Source organism: Mustelus asterias, chromosome 2 (assembly GCF_964213995.1).
Source record: "Mustelus asterias chromosome 2, sMusAst1.hap1.1, whole genome shotgun sequence".
Lineage (NCBI taxonomy): Eukaryota > Metazoa > Chordata > Chondrichthyes > Carcharhiniformes > Triakidae > Mustelus > Mustelus asterias.
In genome coordinates, this window is record NC_135802.1 from 93,542,805 (window position 1) to 93,560,783 (window position 17,979).

Consider the following 17,979-nt stretch of genomic DNA (forward strand, 5'->3'; position numbering starts at 1 on the left):
GATGCAGACTCTCCACTGCTGTTGGTGTCTGCTCTTGCTCACTTGTGATGTGAAACATCCAGGGACTATTGTCCTTGCCAGTTTGAGTATCTGAGCTTGTGCTTTACCTGCATGAGTCATGTAATGGTGCATCCTCAGAGTGAGTGCCTTCTCTTAGGAATCGTTGTCATCCTCCTGAGCCACCTCCTGGGGAACACTTGATGGCCCTGTGGGAGATTACAGACTTGAATTAGAACTGTCAACGTTAGAGTGTTTTAAGTGATCATTATACACATGTTCATATTTCACTGGCTGCTGTCACCAAATACATGAGTGAGTGCTGTATGGCCTGTGGCTATCTAAGATTTAACTCCCTCAGGTAACTGGGGGGCCACCATTCCCGATGGCCAGGCAGACTGAGACTCACCTGATTACCAGCAGCTCTCACTCTGCAGACGTTAGTCATGACCACCTCCTGCTTTCTGCCTCTCCGTGGTGTTCTTTGCTCTCTTTTCCTTCAAGGAGGTGAAGAATGAGTGAAAGTTATGAGGTGTGTTGAACAGATGGAAAGAGAGTATCTGAAGAAGGCGACTATGAGGGAGATCCATGATTTTCCCTTAATACAAGGGTAGACACCAGTAGTGAATAGACAAATGGGGATGTGAGGAAGTGCGTAGATAGAGAGAGATGGGTGACCTGCAAGTTATGTTGGTGTAAGGAGTGATTAGGTGGAGAAGGCACTCTGAGCGGTTTGGTGACAGACATATCAGGATGTAATTGAATATGCCCCATGTTTACCTTTCTTAGCACAATTAGATCATTAAACTGCTTTGGGAACCAAATGCAGGAGCAAGGCACCACACTCCTGCTGCCCCCCGCCCCCCCCCCCCCCCCTCTCCTCAGCAACCCGGAACCACACCTTCTTACTTTCTGCAAAAGGTTCTTCCTCCTGTCAGTGTGGAAGGGTATCTTGTTGTGGACCCTTACAGATTATAGCATTAAATCCAGGGAGACATCAGTGAAGTGAGACACACTCTCAGCACATAGGGACTCCATGATAACACTGAATTCTTTTGTTCCCTCTCCACCTCCACAACCCATCAATAGTCTTTTTAAATAATGCATCTTAAATTGACTCATTGTGAAAATTGCTTGGCAAACTCTGAAGTCAGATCCAAATGTTAGAAAACTGAGTTAGAAAACCCACTGCTAGATGGACTGTGCTTATGTCTGGTTTCCCCACATACTACCAGTCCTTCTCAACCCCCTCCACTTCCAGCACACCATTATGTTTAAACTCCCCCCTGGCTTATACCAGATATAAGCTGAAAACATTAGTGAAGGTGACCTCTGCATTCACTTTCTCTGCTGCTGTTGCCTTTCTCATCTTCATCAATACTAACATTAGAAACAGTTGACAGGGTCCAAAATCAAGTCATCAGTATTTGTTTCATGAAGATGTGAATGTAATATCCTTTACTGAGTATAATAAAAGCAGAATATAAAAATACAGACAACCCACAAGGAATTATTTTCCATAATTTTCACAGGCCAGTTATCTTTGTTCTTCTGAATGAAACTGTCTTATTACACTAAATTATAGGTAACTTTGATTTGATTTATTATTCACATGTATTAGCATATATGAAAAGTATTGTTTCTTGTGCATTATACAGACAAGACATACTGCATGTAGAGAAGGAAAGGAGAGAGTGCAGAATGTAGTGTTACAGTCATTGCTCGGGTGTAGAGAAAGATCAACTTAATGTGAGGTAGGTCCTTTCAAAAGTCTGATGGCAGCAGGGAAGAAGCTGTTTTTTAGTTTTGTGCCCCAGGCTGACCCCACCCTGGCAAGTGGCAATATCATTCAAATTCATTTCATGAGAAACTTTTACAACCGTGAGAAAAGTTTTATCTGTCTGCTTGGATTTGAAACTGAGGGCTGAATTTTCCTGGCCCATTGGAGATGGGCAGAGAGGTGGGAGGGGTTGGAATACCAGCACACAAGGCATCATGGATGGAAACCCAGGCTTTCATCTCAGAATTGGATTTCTGAAGGGTGGCCACCTTGGCAGGAGGAACTCACATTTGCACATAAAGTTCAGGGAACTAAGCTTGTAAAAAAAAATTAACTTAAATTTTACCAGGGTTTTCTGATTTTCCTGGAAGTGCACAGGAATCACAGGGCTTCAGAGGTACACCAGGTATAAGGATGCCGTGAAGTGAGTTCTGGCTCCAAATGACCACCATTGCGAGTCCTATGGACCAAGACCAGGAGGGAGGAACAATGCAGGCATTGGCTTAGCCTGTCAGGAAAAAGAGTAAAGAGTAAAGCATTGTTACATATATGAGGCTTATGAGAGTGTTGTGTATCAGGGACTATCTCTTTAACTTAGAGTATCATGGAGGAATGAAGGGAATCTTGTGACAGCAAGCTTTGTATTGATGGTGAAAAGATTGTTAGTCTCCAAGTCCTTGGGAGGTAGGGAGGTTAAGAATGTAAGGTTTTGTAAAGGGCTATACTTGAAACTGTCTATTTAATTTCAAGATAGAATAAAGTTGGATAGTGTTGGGATCTACAAGATAGCTAAGGAGCATTTCTACCTGGATACAAGTTCCATGATTTACATTGCCACAGAGATGGACTTTGAAAAGGGAAATATTCATTGGAAACCATTGTAGGCTTAGGTTACAGATTTTCCTAAAATTATCATTGAACCTCACAATCGGAGTTAGCACAAGAGTCCAAGAAATAGATAGAAGTGAGCCAACAGATAGAGGCGGCATATCTCTTTGGTTCACAATGCAAGAATACAGGTGAGAGATAATGCTCAGATTGAAGAGATCAAAGTTGTAAAGGTTAAAACAAATTTGGAAGATTTGTCTAGCTTTAGCTGGAGGGACGAATCTCCAATTCGTACATCACACTTTTGGAAAAGGAGTTAACAAGCTGAGAAGAATCACTTTAGACTGGTTCCTGTAAAATGAAGCAGTGGGGGGGGGGGGGAGGGGGTGCACAGAACAAGGACACAGAGGGGCATGCAATGAACCTCCTGTGCAAGAAAAGGTTACCCATCACAGAGGGTCTACAGACAGAGACTTAGTTACCTTCAGATGTTGGGACAGCAACATTGCACCTTCCAGGAAGACAGGCATCGACCTGTGTGATCTGATAAATGATGGGCTGAACCCAACGGAAATCAGTGGGCCCCAATGACAGTAGTGTGTAAGGTCATCATTGCGCTGTATTCTATACTGCAGGATCATTCCAGAGATCCTCTGGAGATAGGTGTGGCTCAATCTGTGGCTCATAGCTGTATCAAGATGGTCATTGATGCCATCTTCAAGAGGGTCAGCCTGTACATATATTTCTGGGTTGATCCAGACAGTCAAACTGAGAGGACTTATAGATCCAGGGCCATCACTGGATTCCCCCATGTGAAGGGTGTATTGGCCATCTAGACTCCACAGACTGCATACCTTCAACAATTGATGGTAAGGACTATCTGTTGCAGACTTCAATACTGATGGCTGTGAGGAGCACAAGCAGAGATACAACACTTACCACAGCACAAATTGAGTTATCATTGATCAGACCATAGAGCTTTCTGAAGATGTAGTTCAGGTGCCCAGACAGATCTGATAGAGCTCTTCAGTATATTCTAATCAGTATCTCCCATATCGTGATGATGCACTTTGCCCTGTACAATATGATGTTACAACAGAAAGAGCATTTGAACAGGGAAGGTGTAGCATTTTGTTCCACTGGGGACTTCCTCCCACACTCACCTGGGCCGTTGGGCCACAGCTCTGGCTGCTGGTCATCCAGTGGATGGGCGGCCACTTAATAGTCATATCCTGACAGATGCAGTCATTTTCAAATCCAATCTTTTATCTGGTCAACAAAGGGCACCCTCCATTGCTCACTTTTCCTCACAGTGGCTATTGGGAGCTCTGACTGGTCATTGCTGAAGGGCCTCCTACTGGCCCTCCAGACTCTTCTGATGCTGAGCAGATGGAAGATGATGTTAGGTTCAGAATGCTAACGAATCCTGAGTATCACAGGTAAGGGGCAATGAGGAGTCTTGTGATGTATTAATATTAATGCAGGTTCAATCATTTGATCCTCTTTGATAGATCCATACAAATCAACCTAAACTTTCAGAACTCTGCAGCCCTGTACCACCTCCTTCATTTATCTCGACATCATTTACCTGCATCATTGCACAGTGGCACGGATTTTCCCTCAGCCTCACATGGTGTGCTCCGACACATCGAACCCTTTGACAGAGCCAGGGTACCTCTGAAGTCCCAGTGGCCTATGAGAAATGCATGGAGATGTCAAGCTTGGCCACATCAACACATTTAATGACAGAACCAAAAACTGGGAAGCTGTATGATCCCAGAGAAAGTAACTTGTGAACTTTGAATGCAGCTAGGTGTTTTTCTTAAATCTCTTCTGTGTATTGTGGTGCCTTCCCTGCCCTGTCAGCTGAACTGGAGACGGGCTGCTGAGCTTGCTGCCCTGCGGCTTGGGATGAACTTGGCTGTCTTCCAGGCTGTCTGCCTCTTCTGTCTTCACAGCTGAGTGAGTTGCTGGTATCGCTGGCAGAGAAGGTAGATTTTTAAAAAGGAATACAAATAAGGAATACTTTGTTGCCTATTGTAACCTGCACAAGGGAGTAACACATTCTGGTATAACTGTTGACTTGTCAGAGTCAGAATGAATATTGGAGATAATCAACTGAATGGATATTCGGGAACAAAGGATAGCCCTGCCAGAAGTGTCAGTCAGGGCTTCAGTTTTGAATGCATAAGTTGGAGAACAGTTAAAGGAGAGTTGCCACACTGGGTGCCTTCATTCAATGTCACAGTGACTGCAAGGTCTTGTACCCTCCTTTTATTTTGTTCCACAAATTCGGGCACATTGGCACCAGATGTAATGAGATTAGAAAAATATTCTGGTGCTTCTGTTGTTCCTGAACCTTCACAAAATGTTGGGTTCACTTTGACCTCTGACCTACTTGGGCATTGGTAATGAGAGCGAGGCAGGACTTTCGAAGGTGCTTGGGGGCAGGACAGGAGATGGCGGGCCAGGAACTTTGAACTGCCAACCAGTTTTGCCAGTTTCCCGTAACCATCCTGCACTTGAACTATTTTTGAGAAGACGGAGTCAGGGAAGGAACACTTACCCACCCGTAATCGGCAATTAGCCAACTGAGTTAATTAAGGGGCCTATTAAAGACGTTTCCAGTCAGCAGGTCGGCCCCACACAGAGGCCCACATGTAGCTTGTGAGAGGAAGCAGCCTCCAGGTGGGAGACAGGATGGGGCAGTACTTCATCCCACAGGGGACTGCCCCTCACACTCACCTCGGCCATTGGACCCCAACTGTGGCTGCTGGTCATCCAGTGGAGTGGTGGCCACTTAACAGTCATAACCTGACAGATGTGATCTACAGCTATTGTTCTCCCTCACCCTCTGCACGGGCATTGGGAGTTCCCTCCTGTCATTGCTGAAGGGCCTCTTATTGACCCTCCAGCCTCAGAAGCTGCCAGACATCCTTAACTGGACAGTGAGCGCAGCTTCTCGCCACTATTTGGCCTGCTCACCAAAAATTGTGTCGGGTGACTATTCTCATCACGGTGTGGGGTTGGGATCCTTTTGATCCCTACCTCGGGCTGCCCACCTCAAATGGCAATCCAGCCCCAGCTGTTTGATCTGGGGAAATGCTATTTCAGCTCCTTGTTTGCATCTTGATCCCATACAGACTAACTTCTCTACCTTTCTTCAAATTGTTATAGCATGGCTGGAAATCTTTCTCTGCTGTCATGTTTCATATCAGATATCTGAATGAGTTTGTGCTTTTCAAGACCATCATCTTAGGTAGCTGTTAGCTCACGATCTTTGAATCATAGAATCCCTACAGTGCAGAAGGAGGCCATTCGGCCCATCAAGTCTGCACCAACCACAATCCCACCCAGCCCCTATCCCTGTAGCCCCACATATTTACCCTGCTAGTCCCCCTGACATGAAGGGGCAATTTAGCATGGCCAATTCACCTAACCCACACATCTTTGGACTGTGGGAGGAACCGGAGCACCCGGAGGAAACCCACGCAGACACAGGGAAAACGTGCAAACTCTGCACAGACAGTGACCCAAGTCAGGAATCAAGCCCGGGTCCCTGGCGCTGTGAGGCAGCAGTGCTAACCATTGTACCACCATGCCGCCCCATTCCTTTGCTACAAGGAATTAACTATACTCATTGAATGTTAGATGTCTTGCCACAGGATTATGCAGCAACGCAGTTGCTGGACTACTCTCTGATTCTGGCTTTCCTTTCGCTGAGAATTAATCGTATTGCCACTAGGTTGATAGCTTATTCTAATATTTATGTCTTTTTCTGATTCTAAATAAATATCCTTAAAACATCATATCACATGTTTGCAAGGAAGAAGTATTTATCTTTCTTAGAAACCCTACAGCACAGAGAGGCGCCATTCGGCCCATCGAGTCTGCACCGACCACAATCCCACCCAGGCCCTACCCCCATATCCCTATATATTTACCCAGTAATCCCTCTAACCTATGCATCCCAGGACACTAAGGGCAATTTTAGCATGGCCAATCAACCTAACCTGCACATCTTTGGACTGTGGGAGGAAACCGGAGCACCCGGAGGAAACCCACGCAGACACGAAGAGAATGTGCAAACCCCACACAGACAGTGACCCAAGCCGGGAATCCAACCCAGGTCCCTGGAGCTGTGAAGCAGCAGTGCTAACCACTGTGCTACCGTGCCGCCCTTTGTTACACTTTGTTCACTTATCTTTGTTCATATCTTTGTTACACTTAAAGGCATAGAAACTATTAAGCAAACCTAATGCCACTTGGCCGACCTAATTTGTAGGCATTGAGTTAATTCTTAAAATCCTGATCAACTCAGAAAAGGGAAAACAATTCAACATAAATCAAATCAATGGACAGAAAATGTTCTTGTGCCATCAGTAGCTTTGATGTCTGAGCCAATTGTATAGGCCCTAACAAGAAGTGCCACATCTGCTGGAAATGGAAGAAATCATTCTGAAGGTGAAAAAACACTTTAATAGTGATTGATCAGGTTGAACCATCTTCTCATTTAGAAACATAGAATCTCCACAGTGCAGAGGAGGCCATTTAGCCCATCGGGCCTGCACCGACCACAATCCCACCCTATCCCCATAATCCCACGTATTTACCCTGCTAATCCCCCTGACACTAGGGAGCAATTTAATATGGCCAATCAACCTAACCTGCATATCTTTGGAGTGTGGGTGGAAACCGGAGCACCTGGAGAAAACCCACACAGACATGGGGAGAATGTGCAAACTCCACACAGACAGTCATCCAAGACTGGAATTGAACCCAGGTCCCTGGCACTGTTAGGCAGCAGCACTAATCACTGTGCCACCGTGCCACCAGTGAAAAACACTGAAATTCTGTGTTATGTCAGGAACCAAATTTATCAGCAACACTTACAGGAAGATCTGAATTAAGTCATGGAAGCAAAATAGCTATGAGGAGTGTCCGTGCTATTGTAAATATCCCTCTTTACTCAGTAGCTTAAATTAATAGAGCACTCTGTGGCAACAAATATTATAATCAATGAGGAGATAGAAGTTGGCATCCTATGGTTTGCTCCATATAAATTCTTTCAAGTGTCATCTGAAAGTGCTGCAGTATTGGACGTATTGTGGAGTAAATAGATTGTACCAATGACAGATTCGTGTGTGAGTAGTAGTGGATGAACTACAAGAGAGAAAATGATTTTGTTTTGATGTCTTGATCTTAAGTGCCAAGACCATCAACAAATATTTTACTCATAAAAATGTCATCACTGTGCAGAAATGCTGCAGGAGTAGGAGGAAGAACATCTCAGAGAAATTTGATGTCACTCTTTTACAACTAATTGCGCAATGCAATTTTTAAAAGGCACAGATTTTCTATCATGGAATACCTATGGCTGGGATTTTCCAGTCCTGCCAGCGCTGGAACAAAGTCAAGGATTTTTAGCTGTTCTCAAAACCGGGAATTGGCAGGAATCAGTGCAGGCAGAATCAAACACCTAATTGTTACATAGAAACATAGAAAACTACAGCACAAAACAGGCCCTTCGGCCCCACAACTTGTGCCGAACATATCCCTACCTTTTAAGCCTACCTATAACCCTCCATCCTATTAAGTCCCATGTACTCATCCAGGAGTCTCTTAAAAGACCCTATCGAGTTTGCCTCCACCACCACTGACGGCAGCCGATTCCACTCGCCCACCACCCTCTGTGTGAAAAACTTCCCCCTAACATCTCCCCTGTACCTACCCCCCAGCACCTTAAACCTGTGTCCTCTCGTAGCAGCCATTTCCACCCTGGGAAAAAGCCTCTGAGAGTCCACCCGATCTATGCCTCTCAACATCTTATATACCTCTATTAGGTCTCCTTACTGTAACATTAAAGTTTTAAAATATATTTGATGTCTTAATTTAGAATTGTGCATGGGTAAGATTAAAAATACAATGGGGGTGATCTTGATCCACGTTCACCATCCGTGCGAATGCTTGCAGGGGCTCAAGATCCCAAAGTCGCAGTTCTCGTCAGCGAGGACACGATTATGGGTCTTCCATGCCCGTCGCACAAACCTGCTTTACATGGATTTGAACAGATTTTAATATAATTAACCCTCCCCCTCACCAGATATTGATCCCCCCCCCTCCCCCGTCGTACACTGACACTCACGTTGGCACAGTCTACAACAGGTTCACCAAGGTGTGAACCTGTTGTCAGGGTCTCCCCGTGGGGCGTAAATGTAGTCCAGCCCCCGGGGAAGAGAGTCAGAGCCAGTGCACTGACACTGCCCCCTGGCACAGGTGGGTACCAACAGGGTGGCACCATGCACAAGCCAACCTGGCAGTGTCAACCTGGCAGTGCCAACCTGTGCCAAGGGGCGGAGTCCTGTCGGAGCCTCATTGGGAGGGATTCATTTAAATATAGTGGTGGCCAGAGCGGATGGAGGAGCTGGGGATGCTGGCGATAGTCTTGCTGGGGGACCAGGGGGAGGGGGGGGTGGGGTAGGGGGACGGAGTAGTGGGTAAGGTGGGTGCTGGCTCAGACTGTGGACTGGAGGGGTGGAGGAAGGGGCCAATGATCTGGGGGGGAGAGGGGGAGTACAGAGAAGTGCCGACTCCGAATCGGGGGTGGGGAGAGGAAGGGAGCCCGTGAGACCTCCGTGGTGGGCTCGGGGGGAGGTTTACTCAGGTTATGAGTAAATCAAATCAAAAATGGCGTCCCAATCTCTGTGCAGCCAGGTTTTGCCGTCATGTTGAGGCCCCGCCCCACTGCATGATGGCATGAAATACTCTCCCTTGATTTTTTTGGCAGAGTGTGGTAAGATCTGAACCGTAAAGCAACTGGCTTTCTCTATGGAAACAACACACTGCATTTTGTGATAACATTTCCTCTGATATGTGCACCAATAAATATATGAATAGAATAAATTTTGTGGCCAAACAGGAATTTGTAAAGCACTCTGGGATAATTGGGCAAGAACTAAAACATCAGGCTGCCGCCTAAAAGACAGAGATAAACAGGCTGCAGCTCAGACGACTGAATACACAGGATATGGGTCATCTCCAGGACAAAAGGGACTTTCTGGTCAAACTGGTTTATTTACCAGACATAGGGGGCACCGTAACCCCTTATTTGGGAGGGAAGTGTGTGTCCTACGTGTCCCCCACACCTACAGATATGGCCGTTGGGGACACACCCAGAGATTGGTGTGGCAGCACCTGATTGGACTTTATCGATCAGGGTGATCAAGTCCTATCGATTGATTGGCAATGGACAAAAGGGGCGCGAAACCCAACAGGCTATAAAGGGTGCTGTGCAACCAAGGATCTCTCTCTCTCTGACCCCACGAATGAGCAACAACAGCAGTGACCATCGCCAGCAACGACCAGCACGAGGAGAGCCACCACACCCGAGAAGGAAGGAAGACCAGAGCCAGAGTGTCAGACCAGACCAAAGGACCAGACTACGCAGAGGACTAGAGACCAGCGCACAGATAAAGGCCAATATCTGCCTGGGTACTTGCCAGTCACGCAAAGTTCAGTCAAGGTCTAGTATTGGACTTGAACTTTAGTATTTTCTGTAAGATAACTTATTGTTGTTGGTTGGGTGGGTGATTATTGATTGTGTGTTTTAAATAAATATTGGTTGTACTAACAAGAAGTCTACTCACAATTCTTTGTCCATCGTATAAGGGTTAAAACAGACTGTGCAGCAGGCACAACAATATACATTATGAAGTTGTAATTCAACTGAAGGGCATCTGAAAATTTCATAAGCTGCGAGAGAATCTGGACAAGTCACAATTATCAAGATTTCCTCCATTAGCCGTGATATTATATAGAAATGTAGCTTTAAGGAACTAAGAATCCGAGCAGGAGAAGGCCACGTGGCCCCTGGAGCCGGGTGTACCATTTTATAAACTCATGGTTGATCTTCAAAATAAACTGCACTCTTCTACCCAATCCTCTTGTCCTCTTATTCCCTTTAAGTCCAAATATCTATCAGTTCAACCTTGAATATATTCAATCATTGACCATTCACAGCGGCTTTGAATGAAAAAAATTCTCCTCATCTCAATCCTAAGTGATGGACCCCTTATCCTGAGACTTTGTCCCCTGGATTCTCCAACCAGGGGAGGTTGTCTTTCAACATCTACCCTGTCAAGCCTCTCAGAATCTTATACCTTTCAATACCTTGCACCGCAGGGAGGTGGTGGTGTAATTGTATTGTCACTGGAATCGTCATCCAGAGTAATTCTCTGTGGACATGGGTTCGAATCCCACCACAACAGATGTTGAAATTTGAATTCAATAAAAATCTGAAGTCCAATGATAATGAAACCTTTGCTGATTGTCATTAAAAACACATGGGCCAGAACTCTACCACTTCGCCCACCACAGAATCGGAGCAGGCGAGGGTCCAATAACGGAAATCTCCGTTGGCCTCGGGCGGGTATTTCCGGTCTCGCCCGGCAATGTGATTGACTCTTAAATGCCCTCTGAAATGGTCTGGCAAGTCACTCAGTTCAAGGGCAATTAGGGATGGGCAATAAATGCTGGCCCACCCAGCGAAGCTCATGTTTCATGATTGAATAGAGGAAAGAAACAATCACCCTCACTCCTCTGAACTCCAGGTACCATCCAGATATCGAGTGCTAAGTGGTGAAGATTGGAAATTCAGCTGGCAGCAGGTTACTGTTCTTGGTCAAAATTCAGTGTAATAATTCAAAGTTGCTCTCTCAGTAACCAGGCAGGAAGTCATTTGATTTATGGAAAAATCCACTTTTTTTCTTGTAAATACAAATGGTAAACAGCCAAAAACCACATCAAACAAAACACATAGAAGACACCAAAATGTTCATTGAATAGAGTTCAGTTCTGGTGAAACGATTCTGAAATGAAGGTAGTTGTAGTAAGCAAACAATAAATGCTTCCATATTGGCTGTCAGCTCAGTTGGTGAATGAGAAGTTAATATATTCAAAACTAATGAGCATAGTCACCATCGATCCAATAACATTACTTTTAAATTTTACTGATGATTCCAAAGGCCACATGTACTGATAGAAAGAATCAAAAGAACATAAGCTACTTATTGTGTGTAACAACACCAAATGGTCCCTAACGCCAGTAGGTTTGGTACCATGGGTCCAGTTTATTAGCAAAATGGTGTTTGTGCCACTTCCGCCCACATTCAGCACATCCAGTGAATACCACCTTGGTGTGTAAGTTAGCATAGGCATTATGTGTGTATGTCAGAAGTATGTAGATTGGCATATCAAGGCATTAGTCAGGGTGTAATGTTAATTTGATGCCGTTTTGGACCAGGTTACTGTAATTAATGTCCTCTCATAAATATACACAGCTGAACATGAATTCAGCAGCATGAAGTACTCCCCTCACTAGCATTATTTAAAAGGATCATTAACAACTTGCAGGTTAGTTTCTGCTGGCTCTGTGCAAATTCTGCATGCTTCAAGAGATTTGTTCCAGTTGGTGAAATCTACAGGGAGCAGTGTAGTGCATTGGGAAGGTGTTGCTTGTGGCTGCAAGGGACCTAGTAATGCTCCTGCTCCCAGTCATGGGGGCTATAGTAGCACGCTCCCTTGGGCTAAATCATGAAAGGGAAATGACATAGATGCAGCAAGTAAGAGGACAAGTTTCTCTCAGTGGGAAGAGGAGAATGCCTTACCCACATCCCACATTCAACCTCTACCCAAACCAGGAGCAGTGTGTCTGATACCTGCGAATCAAAAAAATAGATGCCTACAGAAGCTGTTGTCTCAGACCAGGGTGATGATGGTGCTGCCAGTGGCCATGAAGATGAGCATGAACCTTAATTTGTCCATAGTCAGGTCCTTCTAGTCTGGATCAGATGGAGTAACTATCATCTCCCAGTTCACTATCTATTATGACCTGGTGGGGATTACTGAAACGGGGTTACAAGAGAATCAGGACTGCGAGTTGAATGTCCAAGGATATTCAGTATTCTGGAAGGACAGACTACAAGGAGTAGGAGGTGGAGTTGCTCCATTGGTTAAGGATGACATCAAGGTTGTATTCAGAAATGATTTTGGCACTGGAGACCAAAATGTTGAGTCAGTCTGGGTAGAAATAAGAAGCAAGGAAAGAAACACATTACTAGGAGAAATTACAGGCCCCGAACAGTACTTCAGAACTAGGGCATAGTATAAATCAGGAGGGTTTGTGAAAAGCGCACAACGGTAATTAAGGGTGACTTCAATATGCAAATTGACTGGATTAACCAATTTGGCAAAGGTAGCCTTGAGGAAGGGTTTGTAGAGTGCATGAGGGACTGCATCATGTTATGGAGCCAACCAGAGAACTGGCTACTTTAGATCTGGTATTATCTAATGAGAAAGGATTGATTAATGGCCTTGTAGTTAAGGACCCGCTTGGAAAGAGTGATCACAGCATGATAGAATTTCAAATTCAGATTGGAAGTGAGAGGACAGAATCACATACTCGAGTTTTAGCATTGGGCAAGGGTAATTATGCAGGCCTCAAGGAAGAGTTTGCTTAAGTGGACTGGGCAAGAATATTAAAGGTGTAACTTTAGTGTACCTTTAAGAATTAGCATTAGTGTACCTTTAAGAATTGTTTTAAAAAATCATGTTCTCTGTAGCTCTCACAGCCTCAACTTATTTCATTGTTGCCGAGTTGTCTGCTAGAAGTCATTTTATTGCTTCTTCAGTCGCTTAAATGGGCTTTTGTTTATTTTTACTTATGGGCCTCAGGTACTTTCTGGGTTGAATTATGACTGCATGGTTAGGAGGGAGACTGGTTGGCAGGTCATCTGTTTTGGACAGTTTTTCTTTCCTCCCTAGTGAATTTAAGATTTCCTTTTCTGTTTGAATTCTGGCTTCAGTTTAGTTTAGAAGGGAGTGGACATCAGACTGAAAGTAGTGTTTCTCTCCCTCTTTCTGGTGTTCTGGGAAGTTGTTCTGATTTCAAAAGGTTCTGGGTGTATCCAGAGGCCTGCTAGAAGCTACAAGGCTGAGAAGTCAAGGTTCAATTCTCCAACCAAAGGACTCAGTTCCAGTACCATGTGAGCATTTGTCTTTGCTGTATTAAACCTGTGGAAAGGGTTTTATTTGTCTATGGGAAGTTTTGGTTGATTGAAGCATTTTAGATATATTTTTTAAGGGCTATACATTATCATGGTTGTTTTGGTTTTGTTTGTAATTGATAAAAGTTATTGCTAATTTTCTTACTATACATGTTAACTATATTCTTAAATAAACTTTATTTGATAAAAACTCCCTAGTGGGTCATTTGAATCACACCTGAAGTGGAATATATCATGCTCACCCTAGCCAAATTCAAAGTGCAAAATTTATGATCCAGGCGGACTTCATAAAACACTTTGAAGTTTCTGCCCTGGAATGTAACAAGGGGAGGACGGTAGAAGAACAGTGACAGTTGTTCAGGGAGATATTAAAGACATCTTAACTAAGGTTCATTCCTGTGAGGAAGAGGAATTGCAAAAGGGTGAAAAATCATCCATGGATTAATAAGGAAATCAAGGATAACGTAAGGGCAAAAGCGAGCGCAAATAATACTGCAAAAGTTAGTGGCAGCATGGAGGATTGGGAGAACTTCAAACGCTAACAAAAGGTGACTGAATACAATATCAAAAATGCTAAATTGGGCTATGAAAGGAAAACATAAACATTTACACCAGAACGTTCTATAAGTATATAAAGAGGAAGAGAATAGTGAAAGTAGATGTTGGCCCTTCAGAGGATGGAAATGGTGGGGTAATAATAGGAAACTCAGAGATGGCAGAGGCACTAAATCAATACTTTGTCTCTGTTTTCACAGTAGAAGATAATAATTCTGTCCCAAAAACTGCAGTTAATACAGAGGAACTTGGTGAAATTACTATAACCAGGGAGAAGGTACACAGTAAACTGAGGGGTTTAAAAGTAGGTAAGTCCCCAGGACCTGATGGCCTGAACCCTATGGTGATAAAGGAGCAGTGATAGTGGATGCATTAGTTATGATATTCCAAAATTCCCTGGATTCCGGAAAGGTGCGGGTGGACTGAAAACATGCTAATGTGATGCCCTTATTCAAGAAAGGAGAGAGGCAAAAAGTGGGAATCTATTGGCCAGTCAGCTTGACCTCTGTGGTGGGAAAGTTGCTGGAATCAATCATTAAGGAGAAAGTGACTGAGCACCTGGAAAAGCAATGCTCAATTGACCAGTGCCAGCATGGTTTTGTGAAGGGCAAGTCTTATTTGACAAACCTAGTAGAATTCGTTGAGGATGTAACCAGCAAGGTAGATAATGGGGATCCTGTAGATGTGATCTATCTGGACTTCCAGAAGGCATTTGATAAGGTGCCACACAAGAGACTGATCCAGAAGGTTAGATACCAAGGGGTTGGGGGCAGAGTAGTGGCTTGAATTGAGAATTGGCTGACTGATAGAAAGCAGAGGTTTGGGATAAATGGGTTGGCGATCTGTACCTAGTGGGGTCCCGCAGGATTCAGTCCTCAGACCACAACTATTTACAATCTAGAATAAAGAGAACAAAGAAAATTACAGCACAGGAACAGGCCCTTTGGCCCTCAAAGCCTGCACCAACCATGCTGCCCGACTGAACTAAAACCCCCGACCCTTACGGGGACCATATCCCTCTATGTGAGAACAAACCAAGTTTCTCCAACCCCTCCATACCAGGCTAATGCCCTCCATACCAGGCAACTTCCTGGTAAATCTTTTCTGTACCCTCTCCAAAGCCTCTACATCCTTCTGGTAGTGTGGCAACCAGAATTGTGCACTTCATTCCATGTGGGGCCTAACTAAGGTTCTATAAAGCTGCAACATGACTTGCCAATTTTTAAACTCAATGCCCCGGCCAATGAAGGCAAGCATGCCATATGCCTTCTTGACTACCTTCTCCGCCTGCGTTGCCACTTTCAATGACCTGTGTACCTGCACACTGAGATCCCTCTGGCTATCAATACTCTTAAGGGTTCTGCCATTTACTGTATACTTCCTATCTTTATTAGACCTTCCAAAATGCATTACCTCACATTTGTCCGGATTAAACTCCATCTGCCATCTCTCCGCCCAAGTCTCCAACCGACCTATATCAATGATTTACAAGCAGGGACAGAGTGTAACATAGCAAAATTTGCTGATGACACAAAATAGATAGGAAAGCAGGCTGTGTTGAGGAGATAAAAAGTTTACTAATGGATATTGACAGGCTAGGGGAATGGGCCAGAATCTGGCAGATGGAGTTTAATGTGGATAAGTGCAAGGTTATCCATTTTGGCCAGAAATATAAAAGGGCAAATTACTATTTAAATGGAAAACAGATTCAAAAGGCATCTGTACAGAGGGATCTGGGTGTCCTTGTGCACGAGTCTCAGAAAGTGGATATGCGGAATGTTATAAGGAAGGGAAATGGAATCTTGGCATTTATTGCAAAGGATCTAGTATATAAAAGTAGAGAAATGTTGTTACAATTGTATAAGGCATTGGTGAGACCACAGTTGGAGTATTGTGTTCAGTTTTGGTCACCTTCTTTGAGGAAGGATGTGGTGGCACTGGAGGCGGTTCAGAGGAGGTTCACTAGATTTTTTTCCAGGATTGAAGGGGCTGTCGAATGAGGAACGGTTGAGTAGCTTGGGCTTGTACTCACTGGAGTACAGAAGAATAAGGGGGGATTTGATTGAAGTATATAAAATACTCACCAGGATTGATAAAGTAAATGTTAACCAAATGTTCTCCCTTCTAGAACAGTCTAGGACAAGAGGTCATAGTCGTAGCGTAAGAGGGGGGAGGTTCAGGAGAGAGATAAGGAGAAGCTACTTCTCACAGAGGGTTGTGAATCTATGGAACTCACTGCCCCAGAGTGCAGTGGATGCAGAATCAATCAGTGGATTCAAGAAAGAGATAGATAAATATTTGATCCAAAGTGGGATAAAGGGCTATGGGGAAAAGGCAGGGAAGTGGAGTTAGGATGAGATGGAGATCAGCCATGATCATATAGAATGGCAGAGTGGGTTCGAAAGGCTGAATTGCCTACACCTGCTCCTAATTCCTATGTCCCTATGTTCCTAAGGGTTATTTGTCCTACACTTGGTGATGACTGCCCTCCATATCGCCAATATATGTGACCACATCGAGCAGACAATTGGGGCGCAGAAACCGGGGTTCTGCTGCCTCAAGTGCTCTGGTGGAGGCTTCCTGTGACTGGTGTCCTGTAGTCTGTTGCATTCTCCACAACCTGACCATCCTGAAGGAACAGTGCTTGCCACCAGGAATTCAGTCAACACCTCAGAAAAAGAGGATGAGGAGGAGCAGGAGAAACAGGAGAGGGAGCAGCCAGAACAATGAAGTTCTAGATGGGCTCTCTATGAATGTATATCATTCAACTTCAATTCCTGTGAATATATTCCAAGATTCACATTGCACAACAACACTCACACACTTTTCTATCCCTCGATTGTGGACTATCACAGCACCCTCTTAGACACAATTTTGACGTAAAAGCCACCACAAAACAACCATTCCGTAACCACTTTACTCATCATAACATCCAATCTTCTGTCAAATACTCAACTAATTGCCCTCCTGTTAGTTAGTGCCTCTCTTGTGGGTGTCTTTTCCTGTCTGTTAAAATCTCAAGGGATACGAGTGTTAGGCTCTTGCAAGTTGTGTATCCACCCATACAAACCAAGACATCTTCTCCTCATTCTATTCTCTATATCTGAATGTTCACAACCCTTCTTCCACCCCAACAACAGTGACGCAATTCTAACCGTTCCCCCCCCACCCCGCCACCCCACCCCCACACACTCAACTACCACAAAATGCCAGTCAACTGAGTAAACAGTATTTTTTGGCCGCACCACCACAAACTCTGGTTTTCCTGCTTACTCAGAAAGTTTATATATCTTGAGTTCAATTGCACATTGACACTTCCTGATCCTATCCAACAATTTGCAAGCATATCCTGTTTATTGGTCCCTTTTTGGACTGGACCAACAGTCAGTCATTATATTTAGTTCATTGATCTTTTACAGGCAAAAGCATTTGCTGATGTGATTCACAAGTTCCCATTATTAATCTTGGCACATCTCTCAGACCTTTGACAGTAAGGTCTGTTCAAACATGCAGTCGACATTTTAGAATTATTTAGACTACTGTTTGTCTAAAACTGCTCAAGTTACTGCACCTTTAAGATATACAGTGCTTAGATTACAGCATCTCAAAGCCAGAGTCCAGTCTGTGCAAAAGATTTTTTTAAAATTCAAGGGCAGTGCTGGATAGACCAGCCTTTATTGCCAATCCCTAATTGTCCTTGAGGAAGTGGTGGTGAGCCACCTTCTTAAACTGCTGCAGTCTCTGTAATGTAAGTAC

General features: G+C 44.3%; 1 long non-coding RNA gene across 1 annotated transcript in view; it reads right to left on the bottom strand.

Moving 5' to 3' along the window:
• The window catches only part of LOC144503617 (uncharacterized), a 61,818-nt gene that overhangs the window by 22,302 nt on the left and 21,537 nt on the right, over positions 1 to 17,979 (bottom strand). Inside the window, exon 2 of the long non-coding RNA XR_013499523.1 lies at positions 108 to 206. This is a non-coding gene — a long non-coding RNA (uncharacterized LOC144503617). The remainder of the gene's footprint in view (positions 1 to 107; positions 207 to 17,979) is intronic.